This window comes from Coffea eugenioides, chromosome 3, assembly GCF_003713205.1.
Source record: "Coffea eugenioides isolate CCC68of chromosome 3, Ceug_1.0, whole genome shotgun sequence".
Taxonomy (NCBI): Eukaryota; Viridiplantae; Streptophyta; class Magnoliopsida; order Gentianales; family Rubiaceae; genus Coffea; species Coffea eugenioides.
In genome coordinates, this window is record NC_040037.1 from 2060721 (window position 1) to 2085291 (window position 24571).

Consider the following 24571-nt stretch of genomic DNA (forward strand, 5'->3'; position numbering starts at 1 on the left):
GGTCAAGTTGATACGGCAACGACTCCAAACTGCTCAAAGCCGACAAAAGAGCTATGCGGACAATCGAAGAAAAGATTTGGAGTTCGAAGTTGGAGACCGTGTTTTCCTCAAGGTTACACCGTTACGGAGTGTCACGGCGGGCAAAGGAAAGAAACTCCAACCGAGGTTCGTTGGACCCTTCAAGATCCTACAGAGGATAGGTGCAGTAGCATATAGGCTATAGCTGCCGTCAAGTCACTCTAGAATTCACGACGTCTTCCACGTCTCGGTGCTAAAGAAGTACTCATTTGACCCATCCCATATCATACAACCCGAGGAGATCGACGTAGACGAATCGCTTGCTTACGAAGAGAAACCTGTTCAAGTACTTGACTGGAAAGTTAAAGAGCTAAGAAACAAGCAGATTCCGTTGGTTAAGATACTGTGGAGAAAACATGGGGTAGAGGAAGTTACATGGGAGATGGAAGAAGAAATGCGAAAGAAATACCCTGAACTTTTCGTGAGTTGAGGTGAGAAATTTCGAGGGCGAAATTCTTTTAAGGGGGTGAGAGTGTGAGAACCCGTATTTTTTTTCATTTTCTAGGTTTTATTATATTCAATGGCTTGTTTTCTGCATTTTCGTGATCAGGAAAATTTCTATATATTTTTAAGGAGCATATATAGATTTTAAATGATTTTCCTAGTATCGAATAGTTTTTGAGAAATTAAGAGCGTATACCGGACGTGGGACCCACTAGGACAAAAAGTTTGAAAAAATTCGGCCAGTTAGGTTAAGTTTTGGATACTGAATTTAATTTATCTGGTGTTATGAGATAATTAGAGGTTACCAAATGGATTGGTGTATGAGAAACAAAAGTTAGGCAAACAATTAATGAAAGTGACAAGTGTTACTTAGAGATTCATTACCATTTTTTATCACTATTCACTCTCTTACCAATTTATCAAAATAACTCAAAAAAGTTGACCCAACAATCCCCAAAATTTGCAAGCTCATGGCCGGCCCTCTCTAAGGAGAAAAGAAAAGAAAAGCTCTCCAAAATTTTGCTCCAACCTTGCTCAATCTTCAACTTCAACCGGTTAAATTTGTAATTGCTCCATAAAACTCCTCCATTTAAGGATTTTGAGGTGATTGGTGAAGTTGTTTGGAAAGTTAAGGTGTTGAATTGCTTCCTATCTTGTGTTATAATATAAAGTGAGTGACTAAGGAACTACTCTTTTCCTTCCACTAATGTTTAATTAGTAACTTATGTGAGTTGAGGTGATGATTATTGGTGCTATTTCATGATTTGGGTTGAGATTGATGACATTTTTCTATTTAATCATGTGATTTCTGTTTTAATATAATTTTTATGGTGTAGCCATGTATGATGATTGGAAATGGTATTTAAGGAAGTTAGAAGGTGGAAAAAGTGATTAATTGCTGGAAAATTCTGTTTTGGAAGAAAGTTGGAAAGTTAGGGTTTCTTTGATTTATATTCTACCCGGCACTGTAGCTCATAATTAGGGGCCGAATTGACCTTGGGTTAAAACATGAAAGTTGTAGGGAATGATATTTTAGAGATGCCTGCAAAATTTCAGGTCAATCGGAGCAACGTAACTTGTGAAAAGATGGAATTACCCCTGCTACCTTGGTTTTACCCGAATTTGAGAATTGCTTCTGTAATGGGTTATTTTGGTTGGGAATGCTTCGGAACTAGTTGTTGAGGTCTTCTGATGAATTGTAGTCCTGTTTCTTAGATTTCGGAGGACTTTGGAATTACTGGATTTGGACTTAGGTAGCCTGATTTATGATGTTTGCACCAGAATGCGATTTGTGAACCTGTTTTTGCGGTTCTGGTGTAGTAGATTGCATTTTTGACCTGGTTACCCTCGAAACTGGGTTGAGTGACCTTCTGTAACATTGTAGCCGTATCTCTTAGTTTCGAAACGGTGTATCTTGCACCTCCATCCGATAATCTTAGTGCCATTGGTACCAAAACCGTAAAATAGTGTCAAAAACTATTTTTTTTGGGTTAACACTTAACTCTATTTCCGGATTTTTCTGGTTTCCTCTAATGCTTATGTATGCTTATGGAACCCTATTTTGGTAGTATTTGGCATTGGTTTATGACTCGTTATCGAGTCTCATTGTACTTGTTTGCATGTTTTAGGGCGTGACGGTGGTTCATGACGCTCCTTTGACGGAGGTGAATGAAATATCATTTTCAAGCTTGGTGAGTGTACTACTCACTTGTGTGTTACTCTATTGCTTTGATACTTGAACTTGATGTGTTGAATGTTTATTGCACCTTCGATATTGAGTTAAGTGAGGGTGTACTTGATCACTCTCACTTATATGCCTTATATCATTGTTGTTATTGGAATGTTACATGAAATGAAAGTACATGACTTGGTGTCGTTAGACGAGTATCCAACGACCATGATTGTTACCATTGAATTCAACCCCATTGGTAGTTGATTGAATCGAGTCGGTGAGGGCTTGGTCGTGCCAATTAATAAACCTTGGGGACTGTTATATGAAATCTTGTAGTATGAGAGACTCTCGATTCCGGTATACTCGAGTAATACCACATTGCAAGTGTTTGGAGTTCGGGCCCGGTAGGGATATGTTGGGTGGAAGGAATGGAAGTAAAGTGGAGCCTACGGTTAGTTACTCTTAAACATTGACGGAGGGTCAATGAGATTCGATCAAGAATGCAAACGAGGAAAAGGGCTCTTGAGAGCCGCCCGTATCCTTTTATCACCACTATTGATGTGTGCCTTTGCTTACTTTGATGTATTGGAATGAAAAGTTTGATGCTTATATGAACTTGGTTGCTTGAGTGGTATTATCTCACTGGACGTAAGCTCACCTTATTCCTTTTGTTTTCCTTACAGGAAAATAAATACTTTTGGACTGCAATTGATAGTTGGTTGCCGAATTGAGATAGATGGACATATCTTTTGTATAACTCCTAGATTGAAACCCTAAATGTACTTTTGGGTCCGTTTCTCTTTTTGATTTGGCAAACCGTACATGTATCCACATTTGAATAACTTTTGTATGCCACTTTGGATTGTATATACTTAATTTCAACATGTAAATATTTGCTTGATGTCTGGTTGGGTTTTGACGTGTCGGTTACTATTTATGGCCGACTCCGTATTAGATCGCTCTAAACTGAACCGTTAGTCCTGGCGAGAGTTGGGGAGGCAGTCCGCTAACCTCTTTGGTTCGCCTTAGGGGAAGGTGGGGCTGTCACAGGTGGTATCAGAGCCTAGGTTTGAATTGGCCTGGGTATATTAGAAATGCTTGATTTGAGGATTATTTTGGTTACGTCCTTTAAGATTATTCTACTTATTTCTTCTTTTGGTGTAGGATGGACGGTCATGGGGAGCCTAGCAGTCCCCCTGCTGGAGAGCTACCCCGTGGGGTGCTTCCGGTGATTTCGTATCAGATCCAGCCCAGAGGGGCCGTTGTGCGTTGGAGCCCGGCTAACCGCCTCCGACGTTGCGAGTGTCGACACAAGTACGCTTACCCTAACGCTCTGGTGTTGGCCGTGGCTGAGGAGCGTAAGGAGTTAGCCTCAAATAATGCTAGGCTTGAGGCCGAGGTGAACCAGCTTAGGGCGGTCAACGAGAAACAGGCCGAGCACATTAAGGGATTAGAGTACGACGTGCTTGAGGCAGATGATAGGGTAGATGACCTCTGCACTCAATTTAGGGAAGTTCGTGAGCGTGAGACTAAGCGAGCTCGAAAGGTTAAGGTTCGAGCCGCATCGATCCTAAACCTTTGCGCGGACGTGGTCGAGGGCGTGAGTGACGAGGATTCGTGTGCGGGACCCGAGGCTAGGGTTGGATCCACCCCGTCGGGTGGGTGTTCTAGCTCGTCGTCGGACTAGGTCGCGACTCCTAGAGTTTTTGGGATAGTTTTGTTTTTGTATATAGCGCGGATAGGGAAAAGAGCCTTAGCTAATCGTTTTGTACGTTTGTATTAGTTACGTGTATATTTCTTTTGATAAGGCCATTCCCTCGTGGATTGTCCATGTTTGTACTTGACTTGACTGTACTTGACTTGACTGGTTGGTGATATGTGTGTTGTTTGCCTTGTTGGGAATGTATATATATGTTTGTTTGTTCAAGTTTTGGGTTTTATGTACATGTGTTGCTCTTATATTGGTTTAGTACATTTGCCTAGATCAAGTAGAGTTCATGGAAGGTACACGGAGTGGACGGGGACGTGGGCGCGGAAATAGACAATCCACATCGAATAGGGGTACTGGGGAACCCTCATCTGGACCTAATCCTGACCCCAACGTGCAAATCGCTGCCGCTATGCAGCAAATGACCAACTTGCTGGCACAAGTGGTGCAGCAACAGGGCCAAAACCCAAACCCTAATCCTGGAAACCCTGACAATCACGTCGAGAGCGAAGACAGAACTCTTGAACGATTTCAAAAGTTTGCTCCACCCAAGTTCATTGGAGGACCCGATCCGGATGTCACCGAAAGGTGGCTCGAGAAGATGGTCGATATTTTCGCTGCCTTGCACTATACCGAAGAACGACAGGTGACTTTTGCCGTTTTCCAGCTGGAAGGGGCGGCTCGTTCCTGGTGGAATGTCATTCGGCAAAACTAGGAGCGGGAACAAACGCCCAGGACTTGGGTAAATTTTATGAGAGAGTTTAACGCGAAATTTTTCCCTCCTCTAGTTCAGGAGAGGAAGGAAGATGAGTTTATTCAACTCCGCCAAGGGGCTCAGTCTGTAGCGGAGTACGAAAGCCAGTTCACGCGCTTATCCAAATTTGCCCCTGAGTTGATTCTGACGGAGCAACGGCGAATTAGGCGTTTTATCTAGGGCCTAAACGTGGAAATTCAGAAGGATCTCGCGGTGGCCCAGATTAACGCTTTTAGCGAGACCGTTGAAAAGGCCCAACGGGTAGAGAGCGCCAGAGTACAAGTACGGAACTTCCAGGCGAAAAAACGAGATTTTCCTGGAAGCAGTTCCGGACAAGGGGATAAAGATACCCCCTCCAAGTTCGGACGAGGAGTTGGAGGTGGCCGACAGACGAGTTTCGGCAGAGGGGCTCAGACCAGGGGTGGCTCAACCGAGAGAGGCCAGGCCGGAAACTTCCAGAAGGGTTCAGGTTCGGCGTCCCGTGGGCCTTGTGGGTACTGCGGAAAGCCGAATCACTCTGAGAATAATTGCTGGAAGAAGGGAGGCAAATGTCTGCGATGCGGAAGCGCAGACCACCAGCTTGCTACCTGCCCACTCTTAAAGCAAGACGGAAAGAGAACTCAAACCGCGCCAAAGACTAACACGGTACCGGTTAAGGGGGATGGGACGAAACCTAAGGTGCCAACTCGAGTATATTCGTTAGAACCACGACAGGTCCCAGATTCCTCAGAGGTCGTGGAAGGTACGATCCCTATTTTCCATCGTTTTGCCAAAATTTTAATAGATCCTGGTGCCACTCATTCCTTTGTTAACCCTGACTTCATGTGTGACATCGATATAAAACCTGCTAGTTTACCATACGACCTAGAAGTTAGTACACCTACGCGGAATCAACGTTTGGTCACTAGTATGGTTTATAGGGATTGTGAAGTGTGGATAGGAGAGAAGAGATTATTTGGGGATTTGATAAATTTGGTCATTAATGGGTATGATGTAATTCTGGGTATGGACTGGCTCGCCAAGTATAATGTCCAACTGGATTGTAAAACAAAAATGGTAGAATTCCGCATCCCTGGTGAGACAACTTTAAGGTTGGACATAAGGGGTAGGTTAGCCTCATCTGCGTTGATTTCGGGCATTCGGGCTAGGAAACTGCTAAGTAGAGGGGCGCAAGGATTTTTGGCCTTTCTGATCAATACCCCTTCGGATAAGTTAAAAGTGGAGGACGTGCCCATAGTGAAGGAATTTCCGGATGTGTTTCCTGATGAGTTAGTAGCTCTACCTCCAGAAAGAGAGATTGAATTCAAAATAGACCTGCTACCGGGATCCTCACCTATCTCAAAAACACCATACCGAATGGCCCCTGCAGAGCTCAAGGAGCTAAAGTTGCAATTACAGAACCTTCTAGAGCGGGGATTCATTCAAGAGAGTGGATCTCCTTGGGGAGCTCCTGTATTGTTTGTGAAGAAAAAAGACGGTGGATTGCGGATGTGTATCGACTATCGGGGCCTGAATAATATCACGATGAAAATTAAGTATCCACTGCCCCACATAGATGAGTTGTTTGACTAGTTGCAAGGAGCGGTGGTTTTCTCGAAACTGGATCTCCGTCAAGAGTATTATCAGCTATTAATCAGGAAGGAAGGCATTCCGAAAATCGCATTCAACTCGAGATATGGGCATTACGAGTTTGCAGTTATGCCCTTTGGATTAACGAATGCTCCTGCCGCCTTCATGGATTTAATACATAGGGGTTTTAAGCCCTACCTGGATAGCTTTGTCGTGGTCTTCATCGATGACATTCTAATCTATTCCAAGACGCGTGAAGAGCATGAGCAGCACTTGAGGGTTGTTTTACAAACCCTAAGAGACCATCAACTGTACGCCAAGTTCAGCAAGTGCGAATTTTGACTGGAGAAAATCGCTTTTCTAGGGCACGTAATCACCCACGAAGGCATCTCGGTTGACACAGCGAAAGTAGAGGCTGTGACTAATTGGAAGAGGCTAGAAAATTCCACCGAGGTCCGCAGCTTTCTAGGACTGACTGGATATTATCGGCGTTTCATCAAGAACTTTTCCAAATTAGCCGGTCCTCTAACTGACTTGACAAAGAAACATGGTCGATTCATTTGGAATGCCCGATGTGAGACAAGTTTTCAAGAACTAAAGGAAAGGTTGACCATGGCTCCAGTGCTAGTCTTGCCAAATGGAGTGGACGGATTTGCTGTGTATACGGACGCGTCACGAGAAGGCCTGGGTTGCGTGTTAATGCAGAACCGTAATATGATCTCTTTTACCTCTAGGAAGTTGAAACTTCACGAGCAGAATTACCCGACGTATGATCTGGAACTAACTGCCGTTGTTTTCGCTCTTAAAAAGTGGAGGCACTACCTATATGGGGTAACCTTCGAGGTTTACTCCGATCACAAAAGCCTTGGGTACCTCTTTTCACAAGAAGGAATAAACATGAGGCAGGACGGTGGATAATCTTCTGCTAGATTACGACTGTACCATCAACTACCATCCAGGCAAGGCGAACGTAGTGGCCGATGCTTTGAGTCGCAAGGCGCAAGTAGCAGGGTTAATGATTAAAGAGTGGAATTTACTCGAGTCGATTTGCGAGTGGAAACCCTACCTTGGGAATCATAAAGTGATTTTTGGTAACATTACGGTAACCTCCACCCTCTTGGAAAGGATTAAAGAAGCTCAAAAGGAAGATTCACTGGTGCAAAAATGGGGAGAGAAAGTGGGAAAATTAGAAACAACTGATTTCAATTTTAGTCCTAAAGGTGTTTTAAAATACCGAAACCGAATAGTGGTGCCGAAAGATGAGTCGGTTGAAAACGGAGATTCTAGAGGAAGCCCATCGGTCCAAGTATACAATCCATCCGGGTAGTAGCAAGATGTATCAGGACCTGAAGGGAGCCTATTGGTGGGATAATATGAAGAGGGAAATCGCTCTATACGTGCAAAAATGTCTCATTTGCAAACAGGTTAAGGCAGAGTATCAAAAATCATCGGGCTTATTACAACCCCTTGAGATACCTGAATGGAAGTGGGAAAAACATCACCATAGACTTCGTCTCAGGTTTGCCGCGAACGCAGCGAGGACACGATGCCGTTTGGATGATCGTCGATCGATTAACCAAGTTGGCCCATTTCTTGCCGGTGAACATGAAGTACTCCATGGACAAGTTGGCCCAACTGTACGTGGACGAGATTGTAAAGCTACACGGTGTTCCTGTGAGAATCGTCTCCGATAGAGATCCCTGGTTCGTATCTCGGTTTTGGCAGAAGTTCCAGGAGACTCTAGGGACTAAATTCAATCTAAGCACCACCTATCATCCTCAGACGGATGGACAATCGGAACGGACAATCCAAACTCTCGAGGACATGCTACGGACTTGCATTATGGATTTTGGAGGCAATTGGGGTCAACACATGACCTTAGTAGAGTTTGCGTACAACAACAGCTACCATTCGTCGATTCAAATGGTCTCATACGAGGCACTATATGGACGAAAATGCCGATCACCGATCTACTGGGACGAAATTGGCGAGAGAAAGGCATTAGATCCAACCACTATTCCATGGATGGAAGAGGCTCGAGAAAAGGTCAAGTTGATACGGCAACGACTCCAAACTGCTCAAAGCCGACAAAAGAGCTATGCGGACAATCGAATAAAAGACTTGGAGTTCGAAGTTGGAGACCGTGTTTTCCTCAAGGTTACACCGTTACGAAGTGTCACGGCGGGCAAAGGAAAGAAGCTCCAACCGAGGTTCGTTGGACCCTACAAGATCCTACAGAGGATAGGTGCAGTAGCATATGAGCTAGAGCTGCCGTCAAGTCTCTCTAGAATTCACGACGTCTTCCACGTCTCGATGCTAAAGAAGTACTATCCCGACCCATCCCATATCATACAACCCGAGAAGATCGACGTAGACGAATCGCTTGCTTACGAAGAGAAACCTGTCCAAGTACTTGACCGGAAAGTTAAAGAGCTAAGAAACAAGCAGATTCCGTTGGTTAAGATACTGTGGAAAAACCATGGGGTAGAGGAAGCTACTTGGGAGATGGAAGAAGAAATGCGAAAGAAATACCCTGAACTTTTTGTGAGTTGAGGTGAGAAATTTCGAGGGCAAAATTCTTTTAAAGGGGTGAGAGTGTGAGAACCCGTATTTTTTTTTCATTTTCTAGGTTTTATTATATTCAATGGCTTGTTTTCTGCATTTTCGTGATTAGAAAAATTTCTAGATACTTTTAAGGAGCAGATATAATTTTTAGATGATTTTCCTATTATCGAATAGTTTTTGAGAAATTAAGAGCGTATACCGGACATGAGACCCACTAGGACGAAAAGTTCGAAAAAATTCGGCCAGTTAGGTTAAGTTTTGGATACTGGATTTAATTTACCGGATGTTATGAGATAATTAAGTTACCACCTGTATTGGTGTAAGAGAGACCAAAAGTTAGGCAAGCAATTAATGGAAAGTTGACAAGTGTCACTTACGAAACATTTACCATTTTTTACCACTATTCATTCTCTTACCAATTTATCAAACATAACTCAAACAAGTTGACCCAAAACAATCCCCAAAAATTTGCAAGCTCATGGCTTGTCCCTCGTCTAAGGAGAAAAAAAAAAAAGCTCTCCAAATTTTGCTCCAACCTTGCATCAATCTTCAACTTCAACCGGTCTAAAATTCCATGTTAATTGCTCCATTAAAACTCCTCCACATAGTGATTTTGAGGTGATTGATGAAGTTGTTGGAAAGTAATAACTTGTGTATAAGTGATGGACTAAGGAACTGCTCTTTCCCTTCACTAAATGTTTAATTAGTACTTATGTAGTTGAGAGTTGATATTATTGTGCTATTCATATATTCGGTTGAGATGATGACATTTTCTATTTAATCATGCTGATTCTGTTTTATATAATTTTTTATTGGTGTAGCCATGTATATTTGATTGAAAATGGTATTTGAAGAAGCTAGAAGTGAAAAAAGTGGTTAATTGCCTGAAACAATTCTGTTTGGATGAAAGTTGGAAAGATTAGAGGTTTCTTTGATTTACATTATTCCCGGCACTGTAGCTTCATAAGTAGGGCCGAATTAACTTTGTTAAACATGAAAGTTGTAAGGAATGATATTTTAGAGATGCCTTGCCAATAATTTCAGTTCAATCGGAGCAACCATTAACTTGTTGAAAGACGAAATTACCCCTGCCTGCCCTGGTTTTACACCGAATTTGAGAATTGTTTCTGTAATGGGTTATTTTTGGTTGGGAACCGCTTGCGGAATTGGTTGTTGAGATCTTCTGAATGAATTGTAGCCCCCCCCATGTTTCTTAGCTTTCGGGCAGAACCTTTGTAAATTACCTGGATTGACTTAGGTAGCCTATTTATATGTTTTGCACCAGAATGCGATTTGTTGAACCTGGCTTTTTCCGCGGTTCTGGGTCGTTTCTTAGATTGCCACTTTTGTGCACCTGAGTTACCCTCGGATATACCTGGCTGCCGTGACCGTTGCAACATTGGTGTGCGGGGCAATATCTACCTTACTTTCTCGAAACGGTTATTTGCACCTCCATCCGATAATCGTTAGTGCCATTGGTACCAAAAACACGCAATATAATGTCAAAAACTATTCTTATTTTTGATATACAACTAACTCCATTTCCGGATTATTCTCTGGTTTCCTCTAATGCTTATGTATGCTTATGGAACCCTATTTTGGTAGTATTTGGCATTGGTTTATGACTCGTTATCGAGTCTCATTGTATTGATTTGCATGTTTTAGGGCGTGACGGTGGTTCACGACGCTCCTTTGACAGAGGTGCATGAAATATCATTTTCAAACTTGGTGAGTGTACTACTCACTTGTGTGTTACTCTATGGCTTTGATACTTGAACTTGATGTGTTGAATGTTTATTACACATTCGATATTGAGTTAAGTGATGGTGTACTTGATCACTCTCACTTATATGCCTTATATCATTGTTGTTACATGGAATGTTACATGAAATGAAAGTACATGACTTGGTGTCGTTTGGACGAGTATCCAACGACCATGATGATGTACTTGATCACTCTCACTTATATGCCTTATATCATTGTTGTTACATGGAATGTTACATGAAATGAAAGTACATGACTTGGTGTCGTTTGGACGAGTATCCAACGACCATGATTGTTACCATTGAGCTCAAGCCCATTGGTAGTTGATTGAATCGAGCCGGCGAGGGTTTGGTCGTGCCAATTAATAAACCTTGGGGACTGTTATATGGAATCTTGTAGTATGAGAGACTCTCGATTCCGGTATACTCGAGTAATACCACATTGCAAGTGTTTGGAGTTCGGACCCGGTAGGGGTATGTTGGGTGGAAGGAATGGAAGTAAAGTGGAGCCTACGGTTGGTTACTCTTAAACATTGACGGAGGGTCAATGAGATTCGATCAAAAATGCAAACGAGGAAAAGGGCTCTTGAGAGCCGCCCGTATCCTTTTATCACCACTATTGATGTGTGCCTTTGCTTACTTTGATGTATTGGAATGAAATCTTGATGCTTATATGAACTTGGTTGCTTGAGTGGTATTATCTCACTGGGCGCAAGCTCACCCTATTTCTTTTGTTTTCCTTACAGGAAAATAAATACTTTTGGACTGCAATTGATAGTTGGTTGCCGAATTGAGCTAGATGGACATATCTTTTGTATAACTCTTAGATTGAAACCCTAAATGTACTTTTGGGTCCGTTTCTCTTTTGATTTGGTAAACCGTACATGTATCCACTTTTGAATAACTTTGTATGCCACTTTGGATTGTATATGCTTAATTTCAACATGTAAATATTTGCTTGATGTCTGGTTGGATTTTAACGTGTCGGTTACTATTCATGGCCGACTCCGGTTTCATTTTTTTTTTTATTTTGTGATTTTGACTTGTTTACGTGCGTTTGTATGTTCCGGAACGTATTAGATCGCTCTAAACTGAACCGTTAGTCCTGACGAGAGTTGGGCAGGTAGTCCGCTAACCTCTTTCGTTCGCCTTAGGGGAAAGTGGGGCTGTCACAGACGTTATGAGATAATGGGCTTACAAAGCACATTCAGCCCGAGCAACCTACATCCACAATAATGCCCCCGTGTCCGAAGCTACTCAACCATACATATCACTGATTGTTACTCTATTCTTTCAATTTATGATAGCTCCGAATGAACAATTTCTATAATCCAATTCCTATCCTCCCCTCCATGTTCTTCCTATAAGTATTAATCTTATTCAAAACAGAAAAATTTAAAAGCAAAGATATTCTAAAAATTTATCAGCAAAGATATTCTTGATAATATCTCCTCCAAAGTGGCTAAGAACAACTTTTGCCTCCTTAAATTCAACTAAATGGTTATGTCCTAAATTCAACTAAATGGTTATATCAAGAGCAAGAGAGAGTACCTCTAAGCAAATTTCATACATTACAGATTATCACATGACTTCGAGTAAACCGGAAAATGCTGGTAATGAGACATAACCTTAAAGATGCTACTTTATTTTTGAGTTAGTAGTGGGAACTTTATATCTTAGATAAGATTATTTGATCCTTACAGAACTATTATTGGTGCTTATATATGTGTCCAAGTACTGTTAAAGTTTTCACCAAGAATTTCTTAGAATGGCATTTTTCGCTATTCGGATGAAGCATATAACTTGTGTAGTTATCATTCCCCAAACCAATAGAAAGAATACTATTCTAGATGCCCCAATTTAATTTGACATAATATATATATCAGAAAATGCAGGAAACAGAATGACGAGGTATAATTCAAAAAGCCCTGTTATCACCAAATTAAACAGAGTATAATAGTAGAGTTTAAAGCAAACAACAAACCTTGGTTCAACCCCCAGCAGATGGAGGAAATGCTCGATTTTGATTTTATTCTTTTTGTAGGCACTCTTGCTTCATCACTTTCACTCGAGGCAAGACTGCAGGAAACCAGGAGGTTTGACAAGGTTCTTGCGCTTGTTGGCCACAAAGATATAATTTACCAACAAACCACTTGTTTCCAGAGGAACTTAGAACTCCAACATCTGGGATTTCAGCCAGGAAGAAATCTGTCAGCAAGTTCAGACAACGTAGAAGTGTCAGGCGACCAAGAGATGAAGGTGTAGCACACCCAAATGAATTATTTGACAATTCCAATAAGGTCAGGAGAGATACGTTCCCAATACTTGATGGAATCCCTCCTAGAAGATTGTTACTCTCAAGTATAGGGCTCTGAGATCAGAATGATTGGTAATGGCATTGGGGATAATACATGCATTGGTGAAATGCCAGTCTTTGCAATCTTACTTAATTTACCAATACTGATAGATATAATCCCTCTAAGTTGCATATAGGATAAGTTTATAGACATGGCACTTTGGTGGATGACAAGAAATGCCAGTCCATCTAAACGGAGAATCATCAGAAGAATTCCATTTAAACTATTATTTGGCCATGACTGCAAGTTCTCTGTTCAAGCCATTTCAGAAAACAAAACGAATCAAAAGCAAGTGAGAGTTTTGAAATCTTTTTGATCAATAAAATTGAAACAGAAGATCCAGCAGATAAATATCGAAAAATAGTAATCAGAAAAAGCTTGTGGGTCATCATTTTCCAAGCTGAGTTAAATGAATTTAGCGTTTCAAGATCTTATTTTCTTTATATTGGGTGGTGCAGTAATTAAAGACGAGGAAGAAGAATGGTGAAGATGATGAGGCCAAGAACAAGTCCAAAGAGAAGGCACAAAAAATGCAAACATCACACCATACAGAATGCCCAGAAACCTAAATGATGCTCAAAAACACCATCAAGCTCTGCCTCACTTTCCTCTCCTTCCCATATCCTCAATCTTTTGCTTACTGCCGCTCAGACTCTGTAGTTTAACTCCGCTCCTGAAGGTAATACTACTTGGAAGAAGAAGTATTTCACTTATTCTTTCTTTTGTTGATTACTTTATTTATTTATTTTTTCTTACAAAGGAAGATACAGTACTGTATTTTGCATTTTATATCAGTTATTTCTCGTTGTTTGACATCGTAGAAGTAGAACTCTCAACTTTGGAATTCAGACTGGTTTTGAATTCCAACAGTGCAATGCCATCTGAGTGAGAGGCAAAGAGGATTGTTTTCCAGAATCAAGACAACCCTTTTCATATTTCAATCTAAAATGTGGGTTTTTCTTTCTTTTTTTTCCCCTGCCATTACTGCAGATTTGAAGAGAAAACAAGAGGCAAACGCAAAATATCACATTAGAAGCTGATACAAGCGAATTCATGCTTCGACAATAGCAGCAGAGGCATAAGTGCTAGCCTGCATCTTGCACAGAAATATTCTTAAAAGTTGAAGTAGTTGTCTCTTGAATATCATATGTTGCTAAACAAGAAAGGTCAGCTCAGAAATTATATAGCCATTTTGTTACAAAGATCATAGCATGTCTCTTGAGACAACAATGTGCAGGTTAAACAAAATGCTCTCAACGTAAAAAATGAAGTCCATGATTGTCGAGTTGATATAGCTCTTAGATTTACTGCTAACTTCCAAGTGATAGAAAAGACGGATGCTTATTTTAGATGCAACTGAGATAATGAAGTGAAAGTACTACTCTGCCAGGCTGAGAAGAACATAAAATTAATTGATCTATAGAAAAGTAGCATATTTGGTATGATTACCTTGTTTTGATGGTATAGTCAGCGTATTCATAGAGGCAAACATTGCCATGAATGCCTCCATCCACGAGATTCTGAATGACATCTACAAGAAAGCAAATCTGCTTCAAAAGCTTCTGCTTTTATGCCTGCTCCATATTCATCGAGATATCTGATCGACAAATCTCCATTTGTAGTAGAACCTGCAATTCATAGTGCGAGTAAAGGAAATGACGTGCCTAATGAGAACTAGAGTTTATGATCCCAAAGAACTTATAACAAAAGCACAAATTCGTAGCAAATATTCCTTCAGTGAAGTGTTGAAAAGGATACTTTCCAACTGTTCAATCTAAGGCAGAGTTTGGATCACAAGAATTGGAGGATGGATGACTGCAGTTTCTCATATCATTCATTTGCTTGGGGTCCGTTAAAAATAAGTCAATCAGTTTCGCACCAAGTGATTGACAAGAACCATCTAATCATGTTGAATTTTGATCTTCCATGTTTTCGTATGTTTCGCAGCTTTTAAGCAACTAATGAATGTATAACTCAACAAGCCTTCATCCAAAGTCTGCAAGTGCATTCCTGAATCAAGTCCTCACTGGATTCTTTTTTTGAAGACTAGAGAAGAAGGCTCCCGAGGTCTCTGGATATGAAGCCATCACAGCTTCCTCCTGCTTTCCAGATTGTTCAGAAGAAAAGCCAATCGATGGGGTTGGTCCCTCTCCAGACTCGGATGCTTGGAAAGGTTTCAGGTAGTTTCGGCTGTGATTCCCAATCTGCTTCAACCAGCATCTCTAGAGCTGAAACTTCTTCCATTTATCAGGCTTTCTGGCTGAGTAAATTGCTGCCAAGTCAAAATCATAACATTCAGAGGCTGCCTTGCAAAAAGAGCTCCAAGTGAGGTCCTGGTGTGAGTGCTTTCTGTGTGTTTTCTTCTTTCCAGCTCCTAAAGGATCACAATCCCCAGAAGTTGAAGTCTTAATTTGAGAACCAATCATCCCATTTGAACTGCTTAGATCATCAGCATGAGAATTGTGAACCTCATACTCTCCCCTGCCCAAATTTGATACACCTTGGTGCTGATCCCCACGAAAATCACTACCCACTATTAAGAGGAAAGCTGAATGTGCAGTGAAAGGCTCGAGAAAACCGACGAATTGCATCTATTTGAATTCATTTTCTGATTCTTAAATTCTCTTGAAAACTCTTTCTTGCACCAGAATGCAGTCGGAAAACACCCTTCAACCTTCTCTTCCTCATTGTAACCACCTGAAATGCTCGAATTCACCTACCTAAAGGATTTCACATGGGGAAAAAGCCGATGAGAAAGTGGGCGCAAACATTAGTGCACCAGATGCTTAATCAACAGTTTTTTTTAACGACTAATACAGTTAAAACAAGCCACACTTGCAACTGACATGCTTACCATCATCTAATCATCATGAAAGAATTCACCATATCATCTTGGGCAGAATTCATCAAATCATCGTATATTTAATTTAATTTAATTCTATGTATTTATTCATTCCTTTTGAAGGGATAGGGGTAAGTTGGTTGATTCTGTTCTGTTCTGTCCAGCAATCCGCCATCTTCCCTTGATTCATCATCGAACTACAGATCATATGTTGGACTTCACTGAAACAGGATAAGAAAACTGAACACATGTTTCGCTCAATCCCCAAAAACCGGCACCACAGAGCACAGGAACCTGTACCAAAAAGATGCAAAGCAGGCTAACTTGCTAGCCGAGTCACCGATAAGAGCTGCAGAATACCAGATGATGAGAATATTCAGATTAAGAGACCAGAAGAAGATCAAAGAGATAAAGTAATTCAGGATCCATCGAATTAGTAGAGATTGAGAAAGGCCAATATTCTGGGCACATATGCAGTGAAGATCTCGGTTTGGCTTTGGTAAGGGCACAGCCAAGGAAGGAGATATGATGAAATGAGAGGAAACTGGAAGGAAGGCTTGCTCCTGGGTTAAGAGGACATAATATGCATTAGGGTTCATAAAGGAAAAACCTTAGGTGTTTTACCGTATTACCACTGGAAAGTTCAGTGTTATATCTTCAGCTTAAATTACACCAACTGTAATTTTTTCTATTTACAGCAATGATACGATAATACCGGTTAATTTAAAAAATAATAATAAATAAAGGGAAGGCCGTCCACCAATTTGCACGGGAATCGCGTGCGTAGGTAGTTACGTGAGGCGGCAGTGGAGTAAATCGTCATTCACCATCTTTCCGACGGTAGTTACGTGGTCTTAACTATCGACGGCTAGTCACAACTAGACCCCTTCCATTTTGGCCAAATAACTCGTGAACCCCCAAGGTTTGGAATATTGGCAGTCACCCCCTTTTCATTTACCTTTGCTTTGAATTAAAAAAATGAATATTTTATACAAAACAAAGAAACAATACATATACAAATATGCACACACACGTATTCCTTTTTTAATTTTCATAACATAAACTCAAATAATTTTTTTTCTTTTTAAACTTAAAACCAACTCTTCAAGATATTCTTTTCCAAACTTGCATTCTTCTTGAAAATTTCTTGAAATTTTCACCAGTGTATATATAGTTACCCGTCTAGTCTGATAACGGTTCAGTTCTCTCTAGATTTCCCATTGACATCTTTAGTTCCGCCCATCCCCCTTAATGTAGAATAGAAATAAGAATAGAATAGGATTTATCATATTCACAAAACAAAAACTTAATAACAACTCGAAACGTGTTCCCCATTTTTTTTAAGCTTAACATCAATTCAAATGATTTTGCTAACAACTTTCTAATTGCAAAATTTTACAAATCCACAATGGTTTTCACAAAGCACATCCACGTTGGGCCTTAGACAAAAGCTCATCTTGATGCAAATTTTCCATTTTGCCAAGACTTCAACTATGTGGATAAACTACTGTAATTCACAAATTAGGTTGTTCAGGCACCAATTATGTAGATTAGGTCTTACAATCCACAATTTTCATACAAAAACTAGCATATAAGAGCCACCATTCTAGTGATCAAGTTTTGAATTTTGGTAGTAAAGCAAAACCTACAAGAAAATCTTCACCTTCTTTGTAACTTTAGGTTTGAAAATTTCAACACTTTTCATGCCTATGAGTGTTTTCTCAATATAAATTAGGTTTTTTTAAAAAAAAAAATAGAGACAAACATACATGTAGTAGAATGTGAGTTTTACAATTTATACTTTCTTATTAAATTGGGTAAGAATGAATATGTTTATTACAATAAGATGAGAAATAGATGATACTGTATGCTAAAATGTGTATTTGATTATTTTAAAAAGAAAGAGTTGAACAATCTTATTTAGATTTAACTTAATCTAATTTTGCTCCAAGTGTACAATAGCCATAACATTTTAATTATGAATTCTTAATTGATGCCCCTTTTTTTTGGCTTTGAAACCAAACACGAATCTTCATTGATTTTGTTTTGGTTAGAAATCATGTTAATCATATATTTTTTCTTGAATTTGGTAATAAGACTAGACAAATTTGATATAAACAAGTTTAAAATTTTTATTGTGAGAGAACTATTGTACTTCCATTTATATCATCAATGCGTTAAAAATATACGGAACTCTTTTCTTTGGAGCAAAAAAAAAAAAAAGGATTGCTTACAATCTTTTTGTACTAATGAATTCCAAAATAAGTGTATTTAGAGTATATATTAGGGATGAAAGTTCAATATGTCAGATACAAAGGTCTAGTAAAGACAATAAAGTATAAATGTGACCCATTGATGCGATTTTCGCTGAGTCAAATAATCGCAAATTTTTTGTTAAATGTCAAAACTCAAAAATACGCCATGCACTTATAGGGAGTCAAAATCTCGATAGCCAACATTTTTGCCCCCTACCAGTTAAATATAAGCAGCAGTCAAAAATCTCGATAACCAACATTGCCTCAACTTTAACAGCCACTGTACTGTTGTTTGCAGAAATTCACATTTAACTTTTGAGATTAAATTTGCCTGACAACATAACAGAACAGAACAGAACGGCAGCCCTGTTACAAAACACGTGAAGTCATCCACGTTCATTACTTTTGTTGGGTGGTGGGGACTTGGACTGTGCTGTGCTGCCGTTGAGACTATCGAGAACGGTGGGGTCGTCGTGCTCTCATTTAGTACTCACTAGTTAGCACTCCCTTCGTCCCAATAGTCTTATTTTCCTTCTTTATCTTCTTAAATTGTAATTCAATTTTCAATAGAAAAATATAATTATATTTTAATTTTTTTAAACTACCCTTATTCAATATAAGTTATTGTTACTATAAATCTACCCCATTTAATAAGAGTTGATTTTTTTTTTACCATCAATTCAAATTTGCATAAAGTTATACTCAAATTAATGTTTCAATGTAAGTTATTGTTATATAAATCTATCCCATTTAATGAGAATTAATTTTTTTTTTACCATCAATTCAAGTTTTCATAAAGTTATGCTCTAATTAATGTGAGGGTATTTTAGAAAAATAGTTATCTAAATTGATTGTTCCAGCAAAATTAACTACTTTTTCTTAAACTGTGTGAAAAAAAATCCAAACTATCAAAATAAGACGGAGGGGTAGTAGTTACTTCCGCTACTATTTATTCAAAATTTAAAAAATCTTGTTGGACCACCGACTAGTGTACGTACGTAACAACTCTTTTCAAAACAAATGTCACATGGTTCGCTGAATCAAATAATCGCAAATTTTTTGTTAAATGTCAAAACTCAAAAATACGCCATGCACTTATAGGGAGTCAAAATCTCGATAGCCAACATTTTTGCCCCCTACCAGTTAAATATAAGCAGCAGTCAAAAATCTCGATAACCAACATTGCCTCAACTTTAACAGCCACTGTACTGTTGTTTGCAGAAATTCACATTTAACTTTTGAGATTAAATTTGCCTGACAACAGAACAGAACGGCAGCCCTGTTACAAAACACGTGAAGTCATCCACGTTCATTACTTTTGTTGGGTGGTGGGGACTTGGACTGTGCTGTGCTGCCGTTGAGACTATCGAGAACGGTGGGGTCGTCGTGCTCTCATTTAGTACTCACTAGTTAGCACTCCCTTCGTCCCAATAGTCTTATTTTCCTTCTTTATCTTCTTAAATTGTAATTCAATTTTCAATAGAAAAATATAATTATATTTTAATTTTTTTAAACTACCCTTATTCAATATAAGTTATTGTTACTATAAATCTACCCCATTTAATAAGAGTTGATTTTTTTTTTACCATCAATTCAAATTTGCATAAAGTTATACTCAAATTAATGTTTCAATGTAAGTTATTGTTATATAAATCTATCCCATTTAATGAGAATTAATTTTTTTTTTACCATCAATTCAAGTTTTCATAAAGTTATGCTCTAATTAATGTGAGGGTATTTTAGAAAAATAGTTATCTAAATTGATTGTTCCAGCAAAATTAACTACTTTTTCTTAAACTGTGTGAAAAAAAATCCAAACTATCAAAATAAGACGGAGGGGTAGTAGTTACTTCCGCTACTATTTATTCAAAATTTAAAAAATCTTGTTGGACCACCGACTAGTGTACGTACGTAACAACTCTTTTCAAAACAAATGTCACGTGGTTCGCTGAGTCAAATAATCGCAAATTTTTTGTTAAATGTCAAAACTCAAAAATACGCCATGCACTTATAGGGAGTCAAAATCTCGATAGCCAACATTTTTGCCCCCTACCAGTTAAATATAAGCAGCAGTCAAAAATCTCGATAACCAACATTGCCTCAACTTTAACAGCCACTGTACTGTTGTTTGCAGAAATTCACATTTAACTTTTGAGATTAAATTTGCCTGACAACATAACAGAACAGAACAGAACGGCAGCCCTGTTACAAAACACGTGAAGTCATCCACGTTCATTACTTTTGTTGGGTGGTGGGGACTTGGACTGTGCTGTGCTGCCGTTGAGACAATCGAGAACGGTGGGGTCGTCGTGCTCTCATTTAGTACTCACTAGTTAGCACTCCCTTCGTCCCAATAGTCTTATTTTCCTTCTTTATCTTCTTAAATTGTAATTCACTTTTCAATAGAAAAATATAATTATATTTTAATTTTTTTAAACTACCCTTATTCAATATAAGTTATTGTTACTATAAATCTACCCCATTTAATGAGAGTTGATTTTTTTTTTACCATCAATTCAAGTTTGCATAAAGTTATACTCAAATTAATGTTTCAATGTAAGTTATTGTTATATAAATCTATCCCATTTAATGAGAATTGATTTTTTTTTTACCATCAATTCAAGTTTTCATAAAGTTATGCTCTAATTAATGTGAGGGTATTTTAGAAAAATAGTTATCTAAATTGATTGTTTCAACAAAATTAACTACTTTTTCTTAAACTGTGTGAAAAAAAATCCAAACTATCAAAATAAGACGGAGGGGTAGTAGTTACTTGCGCTACTATTTATTCAAAATTTAAAAAATCTTGTTGGACCACCGACTAGTGTACGTACGTAACAACTCTTTTCAAAACAAATGTCACATGGTTCGCTGAGTCAAATAATCACAAATTTTTTGTTAAATGTAAAAACTCAAAAATACGCCATGCACTTATAGGGAGTCAAAATCTCGATAGCCAACATTTTTGCCCCCTACCAGTTAAATATAAGCAGCAGTCAAAAATCTCGATAACCAACATTGCCTCAACTTTAACAGCCACTGTACTGTTGTTTGCAGAAATTCACATTTAACTTTTGAGATTAAATTTGCCTGACAGCAGAACAGAACAGAACAGAACGGCAGCCCTGTTACAAAACACGTGAAGTCATCCACGTTCATTACTTTTGTTGGGTGGTGGGGACTTGGACTGTGCTGTGCTGCCGTTGAGACTATCGAGAACGGTGGGGTCGTCGTGCTCTCATCTAGTACTCACTAGTTAGCACTCCCTTCGTCCCAATAGTCTTATTTTCCTTATTTATCTTCTTAAATTGTAATTCACTTTTCAATAGAAAAATATAATTATATTTTAATTTTTTTAAACTACCCTTATTCAGTATAAGTTATTGTTACTATAAATCTACCCCATTTAATGAGAGTTGATTTTTTTTTTACCATCAATTCAAGTTTGCATAAAGTTATACTCAAATTAATGTTTCAATGTAAGTTATTGTTATATAAATCTATCCCATTTAATGAGAATTGATTTTTTTTTTACCATCAATTCAAGTTTTCATAAAGTTATGCTCTAATTAATGTGAGGGTATTTTAGAAAAATAGTTATCTAAATTGATTGTTTCAACAAAATTAACTACTTTTTCTTAAACTGTGTGAAAAAAAATCCAAACTATCAAAATAAGACGGAGGGGTAGTAGTTACTTGCGCTACTATTTATTCAAAATTTAAAAAATCTTGTTGGACCACCGACTAGTGTACGTACGTAACAACTCTTTTCAAAACAAATGTCACATGGTTCGCTGAGTCAAATAATCGCAAATTTTTTGTTTAATGTCTAAACTCAAAAATACGTCATGCACTTGTAGGGAGTCAAAATCTCGATAGCCAACATTTTTGCCCCCTACCAGTTAAATATAAGCAGCAGTCAAAAATCTCGATAACCAACATTGCCTCAACTTTAACAGCCACTGTACTGTTGTTTGCAGAAATTCACATTTAACTTTTGAGATTAAATTTGCCTGACAACATAACAGAACAGAACAGAACGGCAGCCCTGTTACAAAACACGTGAAGTCATCCACGTTCATTACTTTTGTTGGGTGGTGGGGACTTGGACTGTGCTGTGCTGCCGTTGAGACTATCGAGAACGGTGGGGTCGTCGTGCTCTCATTTAGTACTCACTAGTTAGCACTCCCTTCGTCCCAATAGTCTTATTTTCCTTATTTATCTTCTTAAATTGTAATTCACTTTTCAATAGAAAAATATAATTATATTTTAATTTTTTTAAACTACCCTTATTCAGTATAAGTTATTGTTACTATAAATCTACCTCATTTAATGAGAGTTGATTTTTTTTTTACCATCAATTCAAGTTTGCATAAAGTTATACTCAAATTAATGTTTCAATGTAAGTTATTGTTATATAAATCTATCCCATTCAATGAGAATTGATTTTTTTTTACCATCAATTCAAGTTTTCATAAATTTATGCTCTAATTAATGTGAGGGTATTTTAGAAAAATAGTTATCTAAATTGATTGTTCCAGCAAAATTAACTATTTTTTCTTAAACTGTGTGAAAAAAAATCCAAACTATCAAAATAAGACGGAGGGGTAGTAGTTACTTGCGCTACTATTTATTCAAAATTTAAAAAATCTTGTTGGACCACCGACTAGTGTACGTACGTAACAACTCTTTTCAAAACAAATGTCACATGGTTCGCTGAGTCAAATAATCGCAAATTTTTTGTTAAATGTCAAAACTCAAAAATACGTCATGCACTTGTAGGGAGTCAAAATCTCGATAGCCAACATTTTTGCCCCCTACCAGTTAAATATAAGCAGCAGTCAAAAATCTCGATAACCAACATTGCCTCAACTTTAACAGCCACTGTACTGTTGTTTGCAGAAATTCACATTTAACTTTTGAGATTAAATTTGCCTGACAACATAACAGAACAGAACAGAACGGTCGCCTTGTTACAAAACACGTGAAGTCATCCACGTTCATTACTTTTGTTGGGTGGTGGGGACTTGGACTGTGCTGTGCTGCCGTTGAGACTATCGAGAACGGTGGGGTCGTCGTGCTCTCATTTAGTACTCACTAGTTAGCACTCCCTTCGTCCCAATAGTCTTATTTTCCTTATTTATCTTCTTAAATTGTAATTCACTTTTCAATAGAAAAATATAATTATATTTTAATTTTTTTAAACTACCCTTATTCAATATAAGTTATTGTTACTATAAATCTACCCCATTTAATGAGAGTTGATTTTTTTTTTACCATCAATTCAAGTTTGCATAAAGTTATACTCAAATTAATGTTTCAATGTAAGTTATTGTTATATAAATCTATCCCATTTAATGAGAATTGATTTTTTTTTTTTACCATCAATTCAAGTTTTCATAAAGTTATGCTCTAATTAATGTGAGGGTATTTTAGAAAAATAGTTATCTAAATTGATTGTTCCAGCAAAATTAACTACTTTTTCTTAAACTGTGTGAAAAAAAATCCAAACTATCAAAATAAGACGGAGGGGTAGTAGTTACTTCCACTACTATTTATTCAAAATTTAAAAAATCTTGTTGGACCACCGACTAGTGTACGTACGTAACAACTCTTTTCAAAACAAATGTCATATGGTGCGTGACAGTCCTGTCTTGAGGTTATTCACAAAAAAAGCCAAAAGTAAGTATTTTTTTTTTTTGGTCAAGAAGTCAACTGACTTTTACTGACTAAACAAACCTAATCCCCCGAGTATACTCCAAAAACCGGCAACTCTTGGAGCAGCCCAGGAGACTTATCTATCCAACAAATCCCAACTCCCTCCCTGATGTGGGACTATAACTCACTTAACCACCCTGCTATTAAGAGTGTACTAACCAAAAGTAAGTATCCTGAATGGTACCATAGATTAAGCTCGCTCCTTTTGTCGCTCTGGTCTGTAAAGCATAAAGTATGGACCCATCAAAAGGAAAAAAAATTTATATATATATAATTGCAGAAACCTCCTCTGAGTTTTCTGATATTTTCACTAACCTCCCTTGTAGTTTGAAAAATTATATTAACCTCCCCTGAGGTTACTAATTCCTTGCAAATTCAGTCCAAACGATTAAAATATTATTTTAAGGAGTGAAATTAGAATTTTGTACCAAATTTGTCCTTTGTACTACATGTCCAATGAATGATAAAATACTACAAATCAATTAACAATTAATAAACTTTAAGGAGTATAGTTTATAGGCAAATACACATTACCTATTTAAAGTATCGGTTTTTTATGGGTATTTTACTTTCAAACATTGAATTTAATACAAATACTTACTCTCAAATACAGATTTGTATTTACTTTCAAATATTTCATTTTTGTTAAATACAAAAACTACCAATCTCTTTTCCGTAAAAATATTATATAATACTTTTTCAATTTTAATTACAAACATTTATGTATTTAACATAAATTAAATTATTCAGAATAAAATACCCATAAAGAGCCAATACTTTACTCATGTAATGGATGAAAGCCATAAAGAATTAATACTTTATGGACCATTTCTTTTTTTAAAAAAT

General features: G+C 38.0%; 1 protein-coding gene across 2 annotated transcripts in view; it reads right to left on the reverse strand.

Annotated features, from left to right (window-relative positions):
- LOC113764702 overlaps positions 1-16301 on the reverse strand; it is a 36157-nt gene extending 19856 nt beyond the window's left edge. The window contains exons 1-4 of one of the 2 annotated variants that reach the window (XM_027308668.1): positions 15765-16301; positions 14669-15630; positions 14360-14538; positions 12538-12761 (exon numbers count right to left, since the gene is read on the reverse strand). The gene's annotated coding sequence lies outside the window, so the exon portion shown is untranslated. Of the gene's footprint in view, positions 1-12537; positions 12762-14359; positions 15631-15764 lie in introns of both variants that reach the window. The other variant, XM_027308669.1, reaches the window with a different exon arrangement.
- Positions 16302-24571: the final 8270 nt, after the last annotated feature.